Source organism: Arachis stenosperma, chromosome 6, assembly GCF_014773155.1.
Source record: "Arachis stenosperma cultivar V10309 chromosome 6, arast.V10309.gnm1.PFL2, whole genome shotgun sequence".
Lineage (NCBI taxonomy): Eukaryota > Viridiplantae > Streptophyta > Magnoliopsida > Fabales > Fabaceae > Arachis > Arachis stenosperma.
Genome location: NC_080382.1, coordinates 66,585,038 through 66,605,680, shown reverse-complemented (window position 1 = coordinate 66,605,680; position 20,643 = coordinate 66,585,038). Strand labels below are relative to the sequence as shown.

Genomic DNA, 20,643 nt, shown 5'->3' with positions numbered 1-20,643 from the left:
TGAGAAATCAAATTGACTTGCTGAGTCAATATTTTATTCTGAGCCAGAATGGCATTCAGAGTATCAATCTCAAGAACTCCTTTCTTCTGATTAGTCCCATTGTTCACAGGATTCCTTTTAGAAGTGTACATGAATTGGTTATTTGCAACCATTTCAATTAGCTCTTGAGCTTCTGTAGGCGTCTTCTTCAGATGAAGAGATCCTCCAGCAGAGCTATCCAAAGACATCTTGGATAGTTCAGAGAGACCATCATAGAAAATACCTATGATGCTCCATTCAGAAAGCATGTCAGATGGACATTTTCTGATCAATTGTTTGTATCTTTCCCAAGCTTCATAGAGGGATTCTCCTTCCTTCTGTCTGAAGGTTTGGACTTCCACTCTAAGCTTACTCAATTTTTGAGGTGGAAAGAACTTTGCCAAGAAGGCATTGACTAGCTTTTCCCATGAGTCCAGGCTTTCTTTAGGTTTTGAGTCTAACCATGTCCTAGCTCTGTCTCTTACAGCAAAAGGGAATAGCATAAGTCTGTAGACCTCAGGGTCAACCCCATTAGTCTTGACAGTGTCACAGATTTGCAAGAATTCAGCTAAGAACTGATGAGGATCTTCCAATGGAAGTCCATGGAACTTGCAATTCTGTTGCATTAGAGAAACTAATTGAGGCTTAAGCTCAAAGTTGTTTGCTCCAATGGCAGGGATAGAGATGCTTCTCCCATAGAAGTCGGGAGTAGGTGCAGTAAAGTCACCCAGCACCTTCCTTGCATTGTTGTTGTTTTTGGCTGCCATGTGTTCTTCTTCTTTGAAGAATTCGGTTAGGTCCTCTACAGAGAATTGTGCCTTAGCTTTTCTTAGCTTTCGCTTCAAGGTCCTTTCAGGTTCAGGGTCAGCTTCAACAAGAATGCTTTTGTCTTTGCTTCTGCTCATATGAAATAGAAGAGAACAAGAAAGTGTGGAATCCTCTATGTCACAGTATAGAGATTCCTTGAAGTGTCAGAGGAACAGAAAAATAGAAAGAAGAGGTAGAAGATTCGAACTTAATTAGATAGAGTTCGAATTGTGCATTGAGAAGGAGTGGTACTCCATAAATAGAAGGATGTGGGAAGAGAGGAAGAAATTTTCAAAAATCAAGTGAAATATTTTGAAAACATTTTTGAAAAACTTTAATTGATTTTCGAAAATCAAGAGTGGGAAAGAAATCAAGTAATTTTTGAAAAAGATTTTGAAATTAGAAATTAAAAAGATATGATTAAAAACTGTTTTGAAAAAGATGTGATTAAAAAGATATGATAAAAAATTATGCTTTTTAAAGAGATATGATTGAAAAGATATGATTTGAAAACAATTTTAAAAAGATTTGATTTTAAAAATTAATGACTTGCCTAACAAGAAAAGATATGATTCAAACATTAAACCTTTCTCAACAGAAAAGGCAACATATTTAAAATGTTCAATCAAATCATTAATTGTTAGTAAGTATCTTTGAAAAAGGAAAGAAATTGATTTTGAAAACATTTGATTGAAAAGATATGATTTGAAAAAGATTTGATTTTGAAAAACTTTGAAACTTAAAAAAAATTGATTTTGAAAACAAATCCTCCCCCTTGTGCCATCCTGGCGTTAAACGCCCAGAATGGTGCACATTCTGGCGTTTAACGCCCAATGCACTACCTTTTTGGGCGTTAAACACCCAACCAGGCACCCTGGCTGGCGTTTAAACGCCAGTCTGTCCTTCTTCACTGGGCATTTTGAACGCCCAGCTTTTTCTGTGTAATTCCTCTGCTGCATGTTCTGAATCTTCAGTTCCCTGTACTATTGACTTGAAAATAGAACCAAGATCAAATAAACAATGCATGCAAGACACCAAACTTAAAATTAGACACTAGACTCAAACAAGAAACATAAAATATTTTTGGTTTTTATGATTTTTATAATTTTTTTTGTGCTTTTTCGAAAATTATATGAAACTAGAAAATAAAAGTTTCAGAATTCTCAATTTGGATTCCAGGAATCATTGCAATGTTAGTCTAAGACTCCGGTCCAGGAATTAGACATGGCTTCACAGCCAGCCAAGCTTTCAAAGAAAGCTTCGGTCCAAAACACTAGACATGGCCAATGGCCAGCCAAGCCTTAGCAAATCATTGCTCCAACAGCAAGATTGATAGAAATCAACAAGCTCTTGTGATGATAAGTTGAAACCTCGGTCCAATAAGATTAGACATGGCTTCTCAGCCAGCCAGATTTCAACAGATCATCATGAAACTCTAGAATTCATTCTTAAGAACTCTGAAAAAAAATACCTAATCTAAGCAACAGGATGAACCGTCAGTTGTCCATACACGAAACAATCCCCGGCAACGGCGCCAAAAACTTGGTGCGTGGTGCGCGAAATTGTGAACAATACTTTTCACAACTCTCATAATCCCCGGTCATGAACTCCAAGAACTTGGTGGTTCAATTTCATGGCATTACACAACTTCGCACAACTAACCAGCAAGTGCACTGGGTCGTCCAAGTAATACCTTACGTGAGTAAGGGTCGATCCCACGGAGATTGTTGCTATGAAGCAAGCTATGGTCATCTTGTAAATCTTAGTCAGGCAAACTCAAATGTATGATGGTGATGAACGAAAATAACATAAAAGATAAAGATAGAGATACTTATGTAATTCACTGGTAGGAACTTCAGATAAGCGCATGGAGATGCCTTCCCTTCCGTCTCTCTGCTTTCCTACTGTCTTCATCCAATCCTTCTTACTCCTTTCCATGGCAAGCTTATGCAAGGGTTTCACCGTTGTCAGTGGCTACCTCCCATCCTCTCATTGGAAATGTTCAACGCACCCTGTCACGGCACGGCTATCCATCTGTCGGTTCTCAATCAGGCCGGAATAGAATCCAGTGATTCTTTTGCGTCTGTCACTAATGCCCCGCCCTCAGGAGTTTGAAGCACGTCACAGTCATTCAATCATTGAATCCTACTCAGAATACCACAGACAAGGTTAGACCTTCCGGATTCTCTTGAATGCCGCCATCAGTTCTCGCCTATACCACGAAGACTCTGATCTCACGGAATGGCTGGCTCGTTTGTCAGGCGAGCACTCGGTTGTCAGGCGATCAACCATGCATCGTGTTATCAGGAATCCAAGAGATATTCACTAGAGCCTTGATTGCTTGTAGAACAAGAATGGTTGTCAGTCACCTTGTTCATGAGTGAGAATGATGATGAGTGTCACGGATCATCATATTCATCAAGTTGAAGAACAAGTGATATCTTGGATAAAGAACAAGCGGAATTGAATAGAAGAACAATAGTAATTGCATTAATACTCGAGGTACAGCAGAGCTCCACACCTTAATCTATGGTGTGTAGAAACTCCACCGTTGAAAATACATAAGAACAAGGTCTAGGCATGGCCGTGAGGCCAGCCTCCCAAATGATCTAAGATAGCATAAAACTCAAAGATAGCTACGAAGATGTCAAATACAATAGTACAAGGTCCTATTTATAGAAAACTAGTAGCCTAAGGTGTACAAAGATGAGTAAATGACATAAAGATCCACTTCCGGGCCCACTTGGTGTGTGCTTGGGCTGAGCAATGAAGCATTTTCGTGTAGAGACTCTTCTTGGAGTTAAACGCCAGTTTTTATGCCAGTTTGGGCGTTTAACTCCCATTTGGGTGCCAGTTCCAGCGTTTAACGCTGGGATTTCTTGAGGTGACTTTGAACGCCGGTTTGGGCCATCAAATCTTGGGCAAAGTATGGACTATCATATATTGCTGGAAAGCCCAGGATGTCTACTTTCCAACGCCGTTGAGAGCGCGCCAATTGGGCTTCTGTAGCTCCAGAAAATCCACTTCGAGTGCAGGGAGGTCAGAATCCAACAGCATCTGCAGTCCTTTTCAGTCTCTGAATCAGATTTTTGCTCAGAACCTTCAATTTCAGCCAGAAAATACCTGAAATCACAGAAAAACACACAAACTCATAGTAAAGTCCAGAAAAGTGAATTTTAACTAAAAACAAATAAAAATATACTAAAAACTCAACTAAAACTACCAAAAACATACTAAAAACAATGCCAAAAAGTGTATAAATTATCCGCTCATCACAACACCAAACTTAAATTGTTGCTTGTCCTCAAGCAACTGAAAATCAAATAAGATAAAAAGAAGAGAATGTGCAATGAATTCCAAAAACATCTATGAAGATCAGTATTAATTAGATGAGCGGGGCTTTTAGCTTTTTGCCTCTGAACAGTTTTGGCATCTCACTCTATCCTTTGAAATTCAGAATGGTTGGCTTCTTTAGGAACTCAGAATCCAGATAGTGTTATTGATTCTCCTAGTTAAGTATGATGATTCTTGAACACAGCTATTTCATGAGTCTTGGCCGTGGCCCAAAGCACTCTGTCTTCCAGTATTACCACCGGATACATACATGCCACAGACACATAATTGGGTGAACCTTTTCAGATTGTGACTCAGCTTTGCTAAAGTCCCCAATTAGAGGTGTCCAGGGTTCTTAGGCACACTCTTTTTGCCTTGGATTACAACTTTATTTCTTTCTTTTTCTTTCTTTTCTTTCTTTTCTTTTTTTTCTTTTCGGTTTTTTTTTTGTATTCACTTCTTTTTCTTGCTTCAAGAATCATTTTTATGATTTTTCAGATCCTCAGTAACATGTCTCCTTTTTCATCATTCTTTCAAGAGCCAACCTTCATGAACCACAAATTCAAGATACATATGCACTGTTAAAGCATACATTCAGAGAACAAGAGTATTGCCACCACATCAAAATAATTAAACTATTATAAAATTCAGAATTCATGCAATTCTTTCCTTTTTTCTCAATTAAGCACGTTTTTTTTTCAAGAAAGGTGATGGATTCATAGGACATTCATAACTTTAAGGCATAGACACTAAAGACACTAATGATCACAAGACACAAACATGGATAAACATAAGCATAAAATTCGAAAAACAGAAGAATAAAGAACAAAGAAATTAAAGAACGGGTCCACCTTAGTGATGGCGGCTCTTTCTTCCTCTTGAAGATCCTATGGAGTGCTTGAGCTCCTCAATGTCTCTTCCTTGTCTTTGTTGCTCCTCCCTCATGATTCTTTGGTCTTCTCTAATTTCATGGAGGATGATGGAGTGTTCTTGATGCTCCACCCTTAGTTGTCCCATGTTGGAACTCAATTCTCCTAGGGAGGTGTTTACTTGCTCCCAATAGTCTTGTGGAGGAAAGTGCATCCCTTGAGGTATCTCAGGGATCTCATGATGAGAGGGGTCTCTTGTGTGCTCCATCCTTTTCTTGGTGATGGGCTTGTCCTCATCAATGGGGGTGTCTCCTTCTATGTCAACTCCAACTGAATAACAGAGGTGACAAATGAGATGAGGAAAGGCTAGCCTTGCCAAGGTGGAAGACTTGTCCGCCACTTTATAGAGTTCTTGGGCTATAACCTCATGAACTTCCACTTCTTCTCCAATCATGATGCTATGAATCATGATGGCCCGGTCTAGAGTAACTTCGGACCGGTTGCTAGTGGGAATGATTGAGCGTTGAATGAACTCCAACCATCCTCTAGCCATGGGCTTGAGGTCATGCCTTCTCAATTGAACCGGCTTGCCTCTTGAATCTCTCTTCCATTGTGCGCCCTCTTCACATATAACTGTGAGGACTTGGTCCAACCTTTGATCAAAGTTGACCCTTCTTGTGTAATGTTCATCTCCTTGCATCATAGGCAAGTTGAACGCTACCCTCACACTTTCCGGACTAAAATCCAAGTATTTCCCCCGAACCATAGTAAGATAATTCTTTGGATCCGGGTTCACACTTTGATCATGGTTCTTGGTGATCCATGCATTGGCATAGAACTCTTGAACCATCAAGATTCCGACTTGTTGAATGGGGTTGGTAAGTACTTCCCAACCTCTTCTTCGGATCTCATGGCGGATCTCCGGATATTCACCCTTTTTGAGTGAAAAGGGGACCTCGGGGATCACCTTCTTCAAGGCCACAATTTCATAGAAGTGGTCTTGATGCACCCTTGAGATGAATCTATCCATCTCCCATGACTCAGAGGTGGAAGCTTTTGCCTTCCCTTTCCTCTTTCTAGAGGTTTCTCCGGCCTTGGATGCCATAAATGGTTATGGAAAACGAAAAAGCAACGCTTTTACCACACCAAACTTAAAATGTTTGCTCGTCCTCGAGCAAAAAAAGAAAGAAGAGAGTAGAAGAAGAAGAAATGAGGGAGAAAGGATGGCTATGTATTCGGCCAAAGAAGGGGAGAAGTGGTGTTTAGGTTGTGTGAAAATGAAGGAATGAAGAAGGGTATTTATAGGAGAGAGGGGAGATGGAGTTCGGCCATTATGGGTGGGTTTGGGAGGGAAAGTGGTTTGAATTTGAATGGAAGGTTAGGTAAGGATTTATGAAGGATGGATGTGAGTGGTGAAGAAAAAGATGGGATTTGATAGGTGAAGGGTTTTTGGGGAAGAGGTATTGAGGTGATTGGTGAATGGGGGAAGAAGAGAGAGGGTGGTGGTGGGGTAGGTGGGGGTCCTGTGGTGTCCACAGATCCTGTGGTGTCAAGGAAAAGTCATCCCTGCACCAAATGTTGCTCAAAATCACGTTTTGAGCCATTTCTGGCGTTAGACGCTGGTGCCCATTCCTGGCGTTTAACGCCAGGTTCTTGCCCTTTTCTGGCGTTTAACGCCAGTCTGGTGCCCCTTTCTGGCGTTAAACGCCCAGAATGGTGCCAGACTGGGCGTTAAACGCCCAATTGCTAGCCTCACTGGCGTTTAAACGCCAGTGAATTCTTCCTCCAGGGTGTGCTGTTTTTCTTCCTGTTTTTCATTTTGTTTTTGCTTTTTTCATTGATTTTGTGACTTCTTATGATCATCAACCTACAAAAAGGATAAAATAACAAAAGGAAATAGTTAATTATAAAACATTGGGTTGCCTCCCAACAAGCGCTTCTTTAATGTCATTAGCTTGACAGAGGACTCTCATGGAGCCTCACAGATGCTCAGAGCAATGTGGGAACCTCCCAACACCAAACTTAGAGTTTGAATGTGGGGGTTCAACACCAAACTTAGAGTTTGGTTGTGGCCTCCCAACACCAAACTTAGAGTTTGACTGTGGGGGCTCTGTTTGTCTCTGATTTGAGAGAAGCTCTTCAAGTTTCTTCTCCATGGTGATAGAGGGATATTGGTGGACGAAATTGTGATCACATGTTCTTTTGTTTATAAAGGATGTATACTCTTAGGGCACTGTTTATTTTCTTAACTTGAATTCACAACTCCGTTCAACTAACCAGCAAGTGTACTGGGTCGTCCAAGTAATAACCTTACGTGAGTAAGGGTCGAATCCACAGAGATTGTTGGTATGAAGCAAGCTATGGTCACCTTGCAAATCTCAGTTAGGCAGATTAAAATTGTTTATGGTTTTCGAAAAATAAATAATTAAATAAATAATAAAAGGGATAGAATACTTATGCAGATTCATTAGTAGAGGTATCAGTTAAGTATATGCAGATGCTGTATGGCTCAAGGACGTCTGCCTTCCCATTGCTTCTACTCAATCCTTCTTACTCCTTTCCATGGCAAGCTTTGTATAGGGGTTCACCATCAGCTGTGGCTACTTTCTTCCTCTCGGGGAAATATCTTATGCGGCTGTCACTCGCACAGCTAACCAGTCTGGAGGCATCACCCATGGTTGATGGCTACATCCCATCCTCGCAGTGAAAGCTAATGCTCACGCACTCTGTCACAGTACGGCCAATCACCGGTTGGTTCCCGCTCCTACTGGAATAGAATCCATTGATTCTTTTGCATCTGTCACTAACGCCCAGCAGGTTACAAGTTTGAAGCACGTCACAGTCATTCATTACCGGAATCCTACTCGGAACACCACAGACAAGGTTGGACTTTCCGGATTCCCAGGATCCTACTCGGAACACCACAGACAAGGTTGGACTTTCCGGATCCTCATAAATGCCGCCATCTATCTAGCTTATACCACGAAGATTCTGTTGGGGAATCTAAGAGATACACATTCAAGCTCTGTTGCATGTAGAACGGAAGTGGTTGTCAATCACGCGCGTTCATAAGTGAGAATGATAATGAGGGTTATCTAACTCATCACATTCATCATGTTCTTGGGTGCGAATGAATATCTTGGAATAAGAATAAGATAGAGACCGAATAAAAGAAAATAGAACTTCATTAATACTTGAGGTACAGCAGAGCTCCACACCCTTAATCTATGGTGTGCAGAAACTCCACCGTTGAAAATACATAAGCAAAGGGTTCAGGCATGGCCGAATGGCCAGCCCCCTAAAACGTGATCAATGATCTCCTAAGATGAAGAATAAAACAAAACTGAGACCAAAGATGTCTAATACAATAGATAAATGTCCTATATATACTAGACTAGCTACTAGGGTTTACATGAGTAAGTAATTGATGCATAAATCCACTTCCGGGGCCCACTTGGTGTGTGCTTGGGCTGAGCTTGATCTATCCACGAGCTGAGGCTTCTCTTGGAGTTGAACTTCGAGTTATGACGTGTTTTGGGCGTTCAACTCCGGATCATGACGTTTTTCTGGCGTTTAACTCCAGACAGCAGCATGTACTTGGCGTTCAACGCCAAGTTACGTCGTCATTCTTCGAATAAAGTATGGACTATTATATATTGCTGGAAAGCCCTGGATGTCTACTTTCCAACGCCGTTGAGAGCGCGCCAATTGGAGTTCTGTAGCTCCAGAAAATCCATTTCGAGTGCAGGGAGGTCAGAATCCAACAGCATCAGCAGTCCTTTTGTCAGCCTTTTTCAGAGTTTTGCTCAAATCCCTCAATTTCAGTCAGAATTTACCTGAAATCACAGAAAAACACACAAACTCATAGTAAAGTCCAGAAATGTGAATTTAACATAAAAACTAAGGAAAACATCCCTAAAAGTAGCTTAAACTCACTAAAAACTACCTAAAAACAATGCCAAAAAGCGTATAAATTATCCGCTCATCACAACACCAAACTTAAATTGTTGCTTGTCCCCAAGCAACTGAAAATCAAATAGGATAAAAAGAAGAGAATATACTATAAACTCAGAATATCAATGAATATTAATTTAATTAAATGAGCGGGACTTGTAGCTTTTTGCTTCTGAACAGTTTTGGCACCTCACTTTTTCCTTTGAAGTTTAGAATGATTGGCTTCTCTAGGAACTTAGAATTTCGGATAGTGTTATTGACTTTCCTAGTTAAGCATGTTGATTCTTGAACACAGCTACTTATGAGTCTTGGCCGTGGCCCTAAGCACTTTGTTTTCCAGTATTACCACTGGATACACAAATGCCACAGACACATAACTGGGTGAACCTTTTCAGATTGTGACTCAGCTTTGCTAGAGTCCCCAGTTAGTGGTGTCCAGAGCTCTTAAGCACACTCTTTTGCCTTGGATCACGACTTTAACCACTTAGTCTCAAGCTTTTCACTTGGACCTTCATGACACAAGCACATGGTTAGGGACAGCTTGATTTAGCCGCTTAGGCCTGGATTTTATTTCCTTGGGCCCTCCTATCCATTGATGCTCAAAGCCTTGGATCCTTTTCACCCTTGCCTTTTGGTTTTAAGGGCTATTGGCTTTTTCTACTGCTCCTTCTTTTTTTTTTCTATATATATTTTTTTGCCATTTTTTTTTCTTTTTTTTTTCGCAAGCTTTCTTTTTCACTGCTTTTTCTTGCTTCAAGAATCAATTTCATGATTTTTCAGATCCTCAATAACATTTCTCTTTGTTCATCATTCTTTCAAGAGCCAACAATTTTAACATTCATAAACAACAAGATCAAAAGACATATGCACTGTTCAAGCATTCATTCAGAAAACAAAAAGTATTGTCACCACATCAATATAATTAAACTAAATTCAAGGATAAATTCGAAATTCATGTACTTCTTGTTCTTTTGAATTAAAACATTTTTCTTTTAAGAGAGGTGAAGGATTAATGGAATTTATTCATAGCTTTAAGGCATGGTTACATACTAATGATCATGAAATAAAGACACAAAACATAGATAGACACAATATTAAAAACCGAAAAACAGAAAGAAATAAAGAACAAGGAATGAATCCACCTGAGTGAAGGTGGCGCCTTCTTGAAGGTCCAATGGTTCTCTTTGAGCTCCTCTATGCCTCTTCCTTGCTTCTGTTTGAATGATTCATAGTAATTTTGGTGTTTCTACCCTTAGTTGCTTCCAATGTTTGTGTGGAGGATAACTTATCCCCTGAGGTATCTCAGGGATCTCTTGATTTGCAGCCACATGTTCTAACCAACTGAGCTATTCCAGCTTATATTAGTCTTTCCATCTCCCATGACTCAGAGGTGGAAGCTTTTTGTCTTCCCTTTGAGGTTTCTCTGGCTTTAGGTGCCATTAATGGTAATGGAAAAGCAAAAAAAAGCTATGCTTTTACCACACCAAACTTAAAATATTGCTCGCCCTCGAGCAAGAGAAGAAAGAAGAGAAGAAGAAGAAGAAGAAGAATATGGAGGAGAGTGAGGGGAGATGGATTCGGCTATATGGGTGGGATTGGGTGGGAAGGAGAAGTTGAATTTTGAAGGTGAGTGAGGTTTATGGGAAAGAGTGAGTGGTGAATGAAAAACATAAAGAATGGCCATGAATGGAGAGAGAGAGGGCGAGGTAGGTGGGGATCCTGTGAGTTTCACAGATCCTGAGGTGATCCTGTGGGGTCCACAGATCCTGAGGTGTCAAGGAATTCCATCCCTGCACCAAATAGGCATGTAAAATGCCTTGGCACACCATTCTGGCGTTTAAACGCCCATTGGTGCACATTCTGGGCGTTCAACGCCCATGTAATGCATGTTTCTGGCGTTGAACGCCAGTTTCATGCTTGTTCCTGGCGTTCAGCGCCAGTTTATCCTTTCTGTGCACCATCCTGGCGTTTAACGCCAGGTTGTTGCTTGTTTTGGGCGTTCAGCGCCAGAATGGTGCTCTGTTCTGGCGTTGAACGCCGGCCAGATGCACCTTCTGGGCGTTGAATGCCAGCCCGTGCGTCCTCCAGGGTAAAAATTTTTTTCTTCTGTTTTTGACTCTGTTTTTAATTTTTTTGATTTTTTCGTGACTCCTCATGATCATGTACCTAATTAAACACAAAAATAACAATAAAATAAAATTAGATAAATAAAATTGGGTTGCCTCCCAACAAGCGCTTCTTTAATGTCAATAGCTTGACAGTGGCTCTCATGGAGCCACAAGGTGATCAGGTCAATGTTAGTGTATAGTCCCAACACCAAACTTAGAGTTTGGATATGGGGTTTGAACACCAAACTTAGAGTTCGGTTGTGGCCTCACAACACCAAACTTAGAGTTTGACTGTGTGGGCTCTTCTTGACCTTGAACTGAGAGAAGCTCTTCATGCTTACTCTCTTTTGTCACAGAGGGATGGCCATGTGCCTTAAACACAAGGTAGTCCCCATTCAATTGAAAGACTAACTCACCTCTGTTGACATCTATCACAGCTCCTGCTGTGGCTAGGAAAGGTCTTCCTAGGATGATGCATTCATCATCTTCTCTCCTAGTGTCTAGGATTATGAAATCAGTAGGGATGTAAAGGCCTTCAACCTTTATTAACACGTCCTCTACTATTCCATATGCTTGCCTCACTGACTTATCTTTTACCACAATATGCAGCATAAGCTAAGAGAAGTCTTATGGCTTCCATTCGGGCAATAGGGGCAAATGATTCATCAAAGTCTATTCCTTCTTCTTGGTCATATCCTTGTGCCACTAGCCTTGCCTTGTTTCTTGCAATGCTACCATCTTCTCCTAACTTGTTCCTGAATATCCACTTGGTGCCGGTCACTTTCTTTCCACTTGGCCTTGGAACCAACGTCCACACTTGGTTCTTTTCAAACTCAAGAAGCTCATCCTCCATAGCCTTAATCCAAGAGGGGTCACTAAGGGCTTCCTTGACGTTTTGAGGCTCTATTTGTGAAAGAAGAGCAATGTTTGAACCTTCATTTGCCTTTCTAGTGGAAGACCTAGTTTGCACTCCATGAGAGACGTCCCCAATTACAAATTCTTCAGGATAATTCTTCAAGAATCTCCATTCACGAGGTCTGGTGGACTTGGAGGCAGATTCAGTCACCAAAGGATTCTGTGTGCTGCTGTCTGCAGAATTTCCTTCAGATTCATGAGACAAAATAGAATTGTCTCTTGAATTTTCAACATTTGCTGTTTCTGGTTCAGCTTGTCCAGAATTTTCTTTTCCATGATTCTGAGCAGTTTCATCCTCCTTTTGAGTTTGATTTTCTGCATCACCATCTTCCAAAATGCTTTACACCAAGTTAGTATCACAAAATGTAACATGTATGGACTCTTCAATAATTCTAGCATCTTGATGATAAACTCTATATGCTTTACTAGTTGTGGAATATCCTACAAACAAACACTCATAAGCTTTTGGATCAAATTTCCCCAGGTTTTCTTTGTTATTTAAAACAAAACATTTGCATCCAAAGATGTGCAAATAATCTAAGTTTGGTGGGTAGCCTTTCCAAAGTTCATAAAGGGTTTTCTTCAAAAATTTCCTTATGATTGTTCTATTTAAAATGTGGCAAGCTGTGTTAACTGCTTCAGCCCAAAGGAATTTTGGAACATTGCTCTCACAAAGCATAGCTCTTGTCATCTCTTGTATGCTTCTATTTCTTCTTTCCACAACATCATTTTGTTGTGGTGTTCTAGGACAAGAAAAGTTGTGAGATATTCCAAATTCCTCACAAAAGGATTCAAACAAATTATTTTCAAATTCAGTTCCATGATCGCTTCTTATAGAAGAGATTTTCAAATCCTTTTCATTTTGAATTTTCTTGCAAAAAGGTTCAAAGGCCGAAAAGGCTTCATTTTTGTGTGCAAGAAATAAAACCCAACCAAACCTAGTGTAGTCATCCACAATTACTAAACCATAATGTTTACCACCTAGGCTTTGAGTTCTTGTTGGACCAAATAAATCAATGTGTAGCAACTCAAGTGGTCTTTTAGTGGAGATGTCTTCCTTTGGTTTAAAAGAACTTTTTGTTTGTTTTCCCATTTGGCAAGCATCACAAGTGATGTCTTTGTCCAACTTTATCAAAGGAAGATCTCTTACTAATTCTTTCTTTACAAGTTTGTTTATTTGAAACATACTTGCATGACCCAATCTCTTGTGCCACAACCACTTTTCAGATTCTTTAGAGTGAAGACAAGCTACATTTTGATCCTTTTGATCATCAAGAGTAAGTCCATACATATTATTGAAGCGCTTGGCAACAAACATCACGTCATTTGTTTTTTCATTAACTACACAACATTCAAGCTTTTTGAAAACAACTAAATATCCTAAATCACACAGCTGGCTAATACTCAAAAGATTGTGCTTTAAACCACAAACCAAAAGCATATCATCAATGAAAGTAGATTGCTCATTACCTACTTTTCCAACAGCAATAATTTTACCTTTACCATCATCTCCAAAGGTCACAAAACCTCCGTCATACTTATTTAGTTTAATGAAGTAGGTTGACCTTCCAGTCATGTGCCTTGAACATCCACTATCCATGTACCACATGTCCTTTTTGTTCTTGGATGCTAGGCAAATCTGCATGATGAGTTTCAGGTAGCCTTAGGTATCCAAATTAATTTGGATCCTTTGAAGTTAATCCATCTTGGTTGCCCAAGTGCATTGAAATCACAAACAACATTGTAGACTTTGTTTCCTACAACTCTCTTTTCAATGAAGCATTGTGCATATGAGTGACCAAATCTTTTGCAATTAACACAATGATTTTCTGGTGTGTGTCGCTGAAACTTAGGTGAGTTAAATTGCTTGAAGTGATTAAATGATTGAAATTTTCTGGTTTTTGGAGGAGACACATTTTCTTTAACAAATTGATTTTTGTTATAATTGTTCCTCTTTGCAAAACTGTTTTCACCAGAATTTTTAAAACTCTTTGGGTTTTTCGAGAATGAGGTTTTGTTATAGAAAAATGGTTTCTTGAAAGCAGCCTCATTTTTCGAAATATAACCCAAACCTGGCCGGTTTGAATTCGGGCTAGTTCTTGGTGAAGGCTCAGCTTTATTTGTGTATTCTTCATCAGATTTTTCTTCCCAAGTTGAAACATATCCGATACCTGATTTGTTTGGTATGGATTTAGTATTTGATGAAGAGGCCACAAATTTCATAGAGGAAGTGTTGAAAACTGCATCTTCCTTGGCTATGTAGCCTAAACCAGATTTTTCAAACAATGGTCTTTGACTTGCAAGTAATTTGTCCAAGTTACTAGAACCTTGAGCAAATTTTTCCAAGTCACCATTCAGCCTTTTAATCATATCATTTAATCTTTCATTTTCAGCAATTAACTCATGAAAAAGATCCATAATGTGCTTTCCTTTTAATTTTTCAAGTTCAGATTTTAGAAATCTGTTTTCTTCAATGATGTCCAAAGCACATTCAGTTTCCTTTACTTTTTCTTTTAAAAATTCATTTTCAACTCTTAACACATCTCTTTCAGATCTACACTCATTATATTTGTCAAGCAGATTTGATGTATTTAAAGTGAGATCATCAATAATAGCATGCAAGTCTTCAATGGTTAAATCATAATAGTTTACCTCATCAAGATTGTTGTTTCCAGCCATGAAACAGTCCTTGTCATCTCCTTCAAATTCTTTTTCTTCATTTGAGTCATTCTCAAGATCCTCCCAAGCTGCCATGAGTACTCTCTTCCTTTCCTTCTTTCATTTGTCCTCCTTTTTGAGCTTTGGGCAGTTTGACTTGAAGTGTCCAGTTTCCTTGCAATGATGACACGTCACCTTGCTCAAGTCTGTCTTTTGCTCCTTTGAACTTGAACCTTTGTATTTGCCCTTGCTTTTCATCATCCTTCTAAATTTCCTAGCAAAAAACAAAAGTTCGTCATCTAAAATACCATCACTAGACTCACTCTCTTTCAGTTCTATTTGTGACTTGAGGGCTATTCCCTTTTTCTTTGAGTCTGTGTTTATGTGTGTGGCTTCATAGGCAAGGAGTTTTCCTCTTAGCTCATCATAGGTTATGGGACTTATATTGTTACTCTCGGTTAGGACAGTGGTAGTGTTTTCCCACTCTTTTGTGAGGCTTCTAAGGAGTTTTCTCACCAAGGTTTGTTCTGCATAGTTTGTACCCATAGCATCAAGGTTGTTGATTATGATTGAGAATCTCTCAAACGCTTCATCAATGCTTTCTCCATCCTTCATGCTAAACATCTCGTACTCTTTTTGCAGCATATCAATCCTCGTTTCTTTGACTTGTTTAGTGCCTTCATGTGTAACCTGGAGTTTTTCCCAGATTTCTTTGGCTGTCTTGCATCTAGACACTTCCGGTATTCTTCAAAGCTGATAGCACAGTGAAGAAGGTTGATTGCTTTAGCGTTCAGCTCTATCTTCTTCTTGTCATCTTCATTCCATTCAGCTTCTTCTTTCAGAGTCACCACTCCATCAGCACTTGTTTTTGTTGGGATCTTGGGACCACTCACAACGATCTTCCATAAGTTGTAGTCAATGGATTGGATGAAGATCCTTATCCTTTCTTTCCAGTAGGAGTAGTTCTTTCCGTTAAAGAAAGGTGGCCGGTTGTTTGACTGGCCTTCAGTGAGGGTGTAGGCAACTGTGGTTGTGCCCAGGTTGTTCGCCATTGGATCTTTGCTCCAAGCGGTTAAGCTTGATTCTTGAGACCTTAGCTCCTGATACCAATTGAAGGTTGTGGTAGGCGTAGAGAAGGGGGGTTGAATCTATGCCTTCCTTTTAAGTTGCTGTTATTACCCTTTTGAAATACCTTTGCTATTTTGATTCTGTTTGATCTGAGTAGCGGAAATTTATGAGACAATTTATTTTTGTCTCATAAAAATCATAAAACAGAACACAACAGAGAAGAGAAAAGCTAACACCAGCAAGTGTTCTGGTTCGGTTGCCTTGTGCTATGCAACCTACATCCAGTCTCCTCCACAACTATGGAAGAATTTCACTATAGTTAACAATATTACATACACCAATAACATAGGATTGACCCAATCCTTTCACACTCAAGTTCTAATCTAACTTGACATTGGCTATGCTAATACCTAACTATACCTCTTAGTGCTAACCTGATGAGCGGATAATTTGTATGCTTTTTGGCATTGTTTTTAGTATGATCTAGTTAGTTTTTAGTATATTTTTATTAGTTTTTAGTTAAAATTCACTTTTCTGGACTTTACTATGAGTTTGTGTGTTTTTCTGTGATTTCAGGTATTTTCTGGCTGAAATTGAGGGACCTGAGCAAAAATCTGATCCAGAGACTCAAAAGGACTGCAGATGCTGTTGGATTCTGACCTCCCTGCACTCGAAGTGGATTTTCTGGAGCTACAGAAGCCCAATTGGCGCGCTCTCAACGGCGTTGGAAAGTAGACATCCTGGGCTTTCCAGCAATATATAATAGTCCATACTTTGCCCAAGATTTGATGGCCCAAACCGGCGTTCAAAGTCACCTCAAGAAATTCCAGTGTTAAACGCCGGAACTGGCACCTAATTGGGAGTTAAACGCCCAAACTGGCACTAAAGCTGGCGTTTAACTCCAAGGAGAGTCTCTACACGAAAAAGCTTCATTGCTCAGCCCAAGCACACACCAAGTGGGCCCGGAAGTGGATTTTTATGTCATTTACTCATCTATGTACTAGTTTTCTATAAGTAGGACCTTCTACTATTGTATTTAGAGAGACTTTTGGTAGCTATCTTTGTTGGATGCTATCTTAGACCTTTGGGAGGCTGGCCATTCGGCCATGCCTAGACCTTGTTCTTATGTATTTTCAACGGTGGAGTTTCTACACACCATAGATTAAGGTGTGGAGCTCTGCTGTACCTCGAGTATTAATGCAATTACTATTGTTCTTCCATTCAATTCCGCTTGTTCTTTATCCAAGATATCACTTGTTCTTCAACATGATGAAGGAGATGATTGACGCCCATCACCATTATCACTCATGAACAAGGTGACTGACAACCATTCTTGTTCTACAAGCATCTGAGGCTTAGTGAATATCTCTTGGATTCTTTAATCGGAATCTTCGTGGTATAGGCAGGACTTGATGGCGGCATTCAAGAGAATCCGGAAGGTCTAACCTTGTCTGTGGTATTCTGAGTAGGATTCAATGATTGAATGACTGTGACGTGCTTCAAACCTGTAACCTACTGGGCGTTAGTGACAGACGCAAAAGAGGGATTCTATTCCGGTAGGGGAGGGAACCAAACCGGTGATTGGCAGTACTGTGACAGAGTGCGTGCATTAGCTTTCACTGCGCGGATGGGAGGTAGCTGCTGACAACAGTGAAACCCTACACGAGCTTGCCATGGAAAGGAGTAAGAAGGATTGGATGAAGGCAGTAGGAAAGCAGAGAGACGGAAGGGAAGGCATCTTCATACACTTTTCTGAAGCTCTTACACCAATGATATGCATAAGTATCACTATCTTTATCTTTTATATTATTTTCGTTCATCATCATATATATTTGAGTTTGCCTGACTAAGATTTACAAGATGACCATAGCTTGCTTCAATGCTAACAATCTCCGTGGGATCGACCCTTACTCACGTAAGGTATTACTTGGACGACCCAGTGCACTTGCTGGTTAGTTGTGCGAAGTTGTGTAATGCCATGGTATTGAGCTACCAAGTTTTTGGAGCCATTACCGGGGATTATGAGAGTTGTGAAAAAGTATTGTTCACAATTTCGCGCACCAAGTTTTTGGCGCCGTTGCCGGGGATTGTTCAAGTCTTGAGCAAGCTTTTGGTAACAATGCCTGGGATTGTTCTAGTTTGGACAACTGACGGTTCATCTTGTTGCTTAGATTAGGTATTTATTTTTTTTTCGAAATTCTTGAAGATGAATTCTAGAGTTTCATGATGATTTGTTGAAATCTGGCTGGCTGAGAAGCCATGTCTAATCTGATTGGACCGAGGTTTCAACTTATCACCACAAGAGCTTGTTGATTTTCATCAATCTTGCTTTTGGAGCAGTGATCTGCTAAGGCTTGGCTGACCTTTGGTCATGTCTAGTGTTTTGGACCGAAGCTTTCTTTGAAAGCTTGGCTGGCTGTGAAGCCATGTCTAATTCCTGGACCGGAGTCTTAGACTAGCATTGCACTGATTCCTGGAATTCTCATTAAGAATTTTGATACCTTTTTCCACTTAATTTTCGAAAAACACAAAAAAATTACAAAATCATAAAAACCAAAAAATTATTTGCTGTTTCTTGCTTAAGTCTAGTGTCTCATCTTAAGTTTGGTGTCAATTACATGCATTCATTCATGTGTCTTAAGGATCTTCAAGTAATTCTTGATGATTTCTCGCTCTGATCTTTGAATTCTTTTGGCTTGAGTATTTATGTGTCTCATATAGTGTTAGTAGTACACAAACTGCTAAGTTTGGTGTCTTGCATGCATTGTTATTTGATTCTTGTTGCAATTTGATTATTAAAAATCCAAAAATATTTTTTTAATTTGTGTCTTTTCAAGTCAATAATACAAAGAATTGAAGATTCAGAACATACTGCAGAGGAATTATACAGAAAAAGCTGAGCATTCAAAAATGCCCAGTGAAGAAGGCAGACTGGCGTTTAAACGCCAGCCAGGGTACCTGGTTGGGCGTTTAACGCCCAAAGAGGTAGCATTTTGGGTGTTAAACGCCAGAATGTATACCATTTTGGGCGTTTAACGCCAGGATGGTGCTAGGGGGAAAATTTTGTTTTCAAATCAATTTTTTTTCAAGTTTTCAAAGTTTTTCAAAACCAAATCTTTTTCAAATCATATCTTTTCAATCAAATGTTTTCAAAATCAATTTCTTTCATTTTTCAAAGATACTTACTAACAATTAATGATTTGATTGAACATTTTTTTGCCTTTTCTATTAAGGAAGGTTTTATGTTTGAATCATATCTTTTCTTGTTAGGCAAGTCATCAATTTTTTTTTAAATCACATCTTTTCAAATTGTTTTCAAACCATATCTTCTCAATCACATCTTTTTAAAACCATAACTTTTCAATCAAATCTTTTTAATCACATTTTTTTTAAAAATAGTTTTCAATCAAATCTTTTTAATTTCTAATTTCAAAATCTTTTTCAAAAATCACTTGATTTCTTTTTCACTTTGAATTTTCGAAAATTATCAATCAAATTTTCAAAATGTCTTCAAAATCTTTTAATTGAATTTTCGAAAATTCTCTTCCCTCCTTCCCACATCCTTCTATTTATGGAGTACCACTCCTTCTTAATGCACAATTCGAACCTTATCTAATTAAAGTTCGAATTCTTCTTCTCCTTCTTTCTTCTATTTTTCTTTTCCTCTGACACTTCAAGGAATCTCTATACTGTGACATAGAGGATTCCACATTTTCTTGTTCTCTTCTCTTTCTTATGAGCAGGAGCAGAGACAAAGGCATTCTTGTTGAAGCTGACCCTGAACCTGAAAGGACCCTGAAGCGAAAACTAAGAGAAGCCAAGGCACAACTCTCTTTAGAGGACCTGACCGAATTCTTCAAAGAAGAAGAACACATGGCAGCCGAAAACAACAACAATGCCAACAATGCAAGGAAGGTGCTGGGTGACTTTACTGCACCTACTCCTGATTTCTATGGGAGAAGCATCTCTATCCCTGCCATTGGAGCAAACAACTTTGAGCTAAAGCCTCAATTAGTTTCTCTAATGCAACAGAATTGCAAGTTCCATGGACTTCCAATGGAAGATCCTCATCAGTTTTTAGCTGAGTTCTTGCAAATCTGTGACACAGTCAAGACTAATGGGGTTGACCCTGAGGTCTATAGACTGATGCTATTCCCTTTTGCTGTAAGAGACAGAGCTAGAATATGGTTGGATTCTTAACCTAAAGAAAGCCTGGACTCTTGGGAAAAGCTAGTCAATGCCTTCTTGGCAAAGTTCTTTCCACCTCAAAGATGGAGTAAGCTTAGAGTGGAAGTCCAAACCTTCAGACAGAAGGATGGAGAATCCCTCTATGAAGCTTGGGAAAGATACAAACAATTAATCAGAAGATGTCCTTCAGACATGCTTTCTGAATGGAGCATCATAGGTATTTTCTATGATGGTCTCTCTGAACTATCCAAGATGTCTTTGGATAGCTCTGCTGGAGGATCTCTTCATCTGAAGAAGACGCCTGCAGAAGCTCAAGAATTGATTGAAATGGTTGCAAATAACCAATTCATGTACACTTCTGAAAGGAATCCTGTGAACAATGGGACTAGTCAGAAGAAAGGAGTTCTTGAGATTGACACTCTGAATGCCATATTGGCTCAGAATAAGATATTGACTCAACAAGTCAATTTGATTTCTCAAAGTCTGTCTGGAATGCAAAATGCACCAAACAGTACTAAGGATGCTTCATCTGAGGAAGAAGCTTGTGATCCTGAGAACCCTTCAATGGAAGAGGTGAATTACCTAGGAGAACCCTATGGAAACACCTATAATTCTTCATGGAGAAATCACCCAAATTTCTCATGGAAGAATCAAGAGAGACCTCAACAAGGTTTCAATAACAATAATGGTGGAAGAAACAGGTTTAGCAATAGCAAGCCTTTTCC

General features: G+C 39.5%; 2 non-coding genes across 2 annotated transcripts; one reads left to right on the top strand and one right to left on the bottom strand.

Annotated features, from left to right (window-relative positions):
* Window positions 1-285: 285 nt before the first annotated feature.
* On the top strand, window positions 286-389 carry LOC130938635 (small nucleolar RNA R71). Its single transcript, XR_009069794.1, has one exon. It is a non-coding gene; the product is annotated as a small nucleolar RNA R71 (small nucleolar RNA).
* A 19,619-nt stretch (window positions 390-20,008) lies between these two features.
* Window positions 20,009-20,116, bottom strand: LOC130938266 (small nucleolar RNA R71). The gene has a single exon (XR_009069438.1). It is a non-coding gene; the product is annotated as a small nucleolar RNA R71 (small nucleolar RNA).
* Window positions 20,117-20,643: the final 527 nt, after the last annotated feature.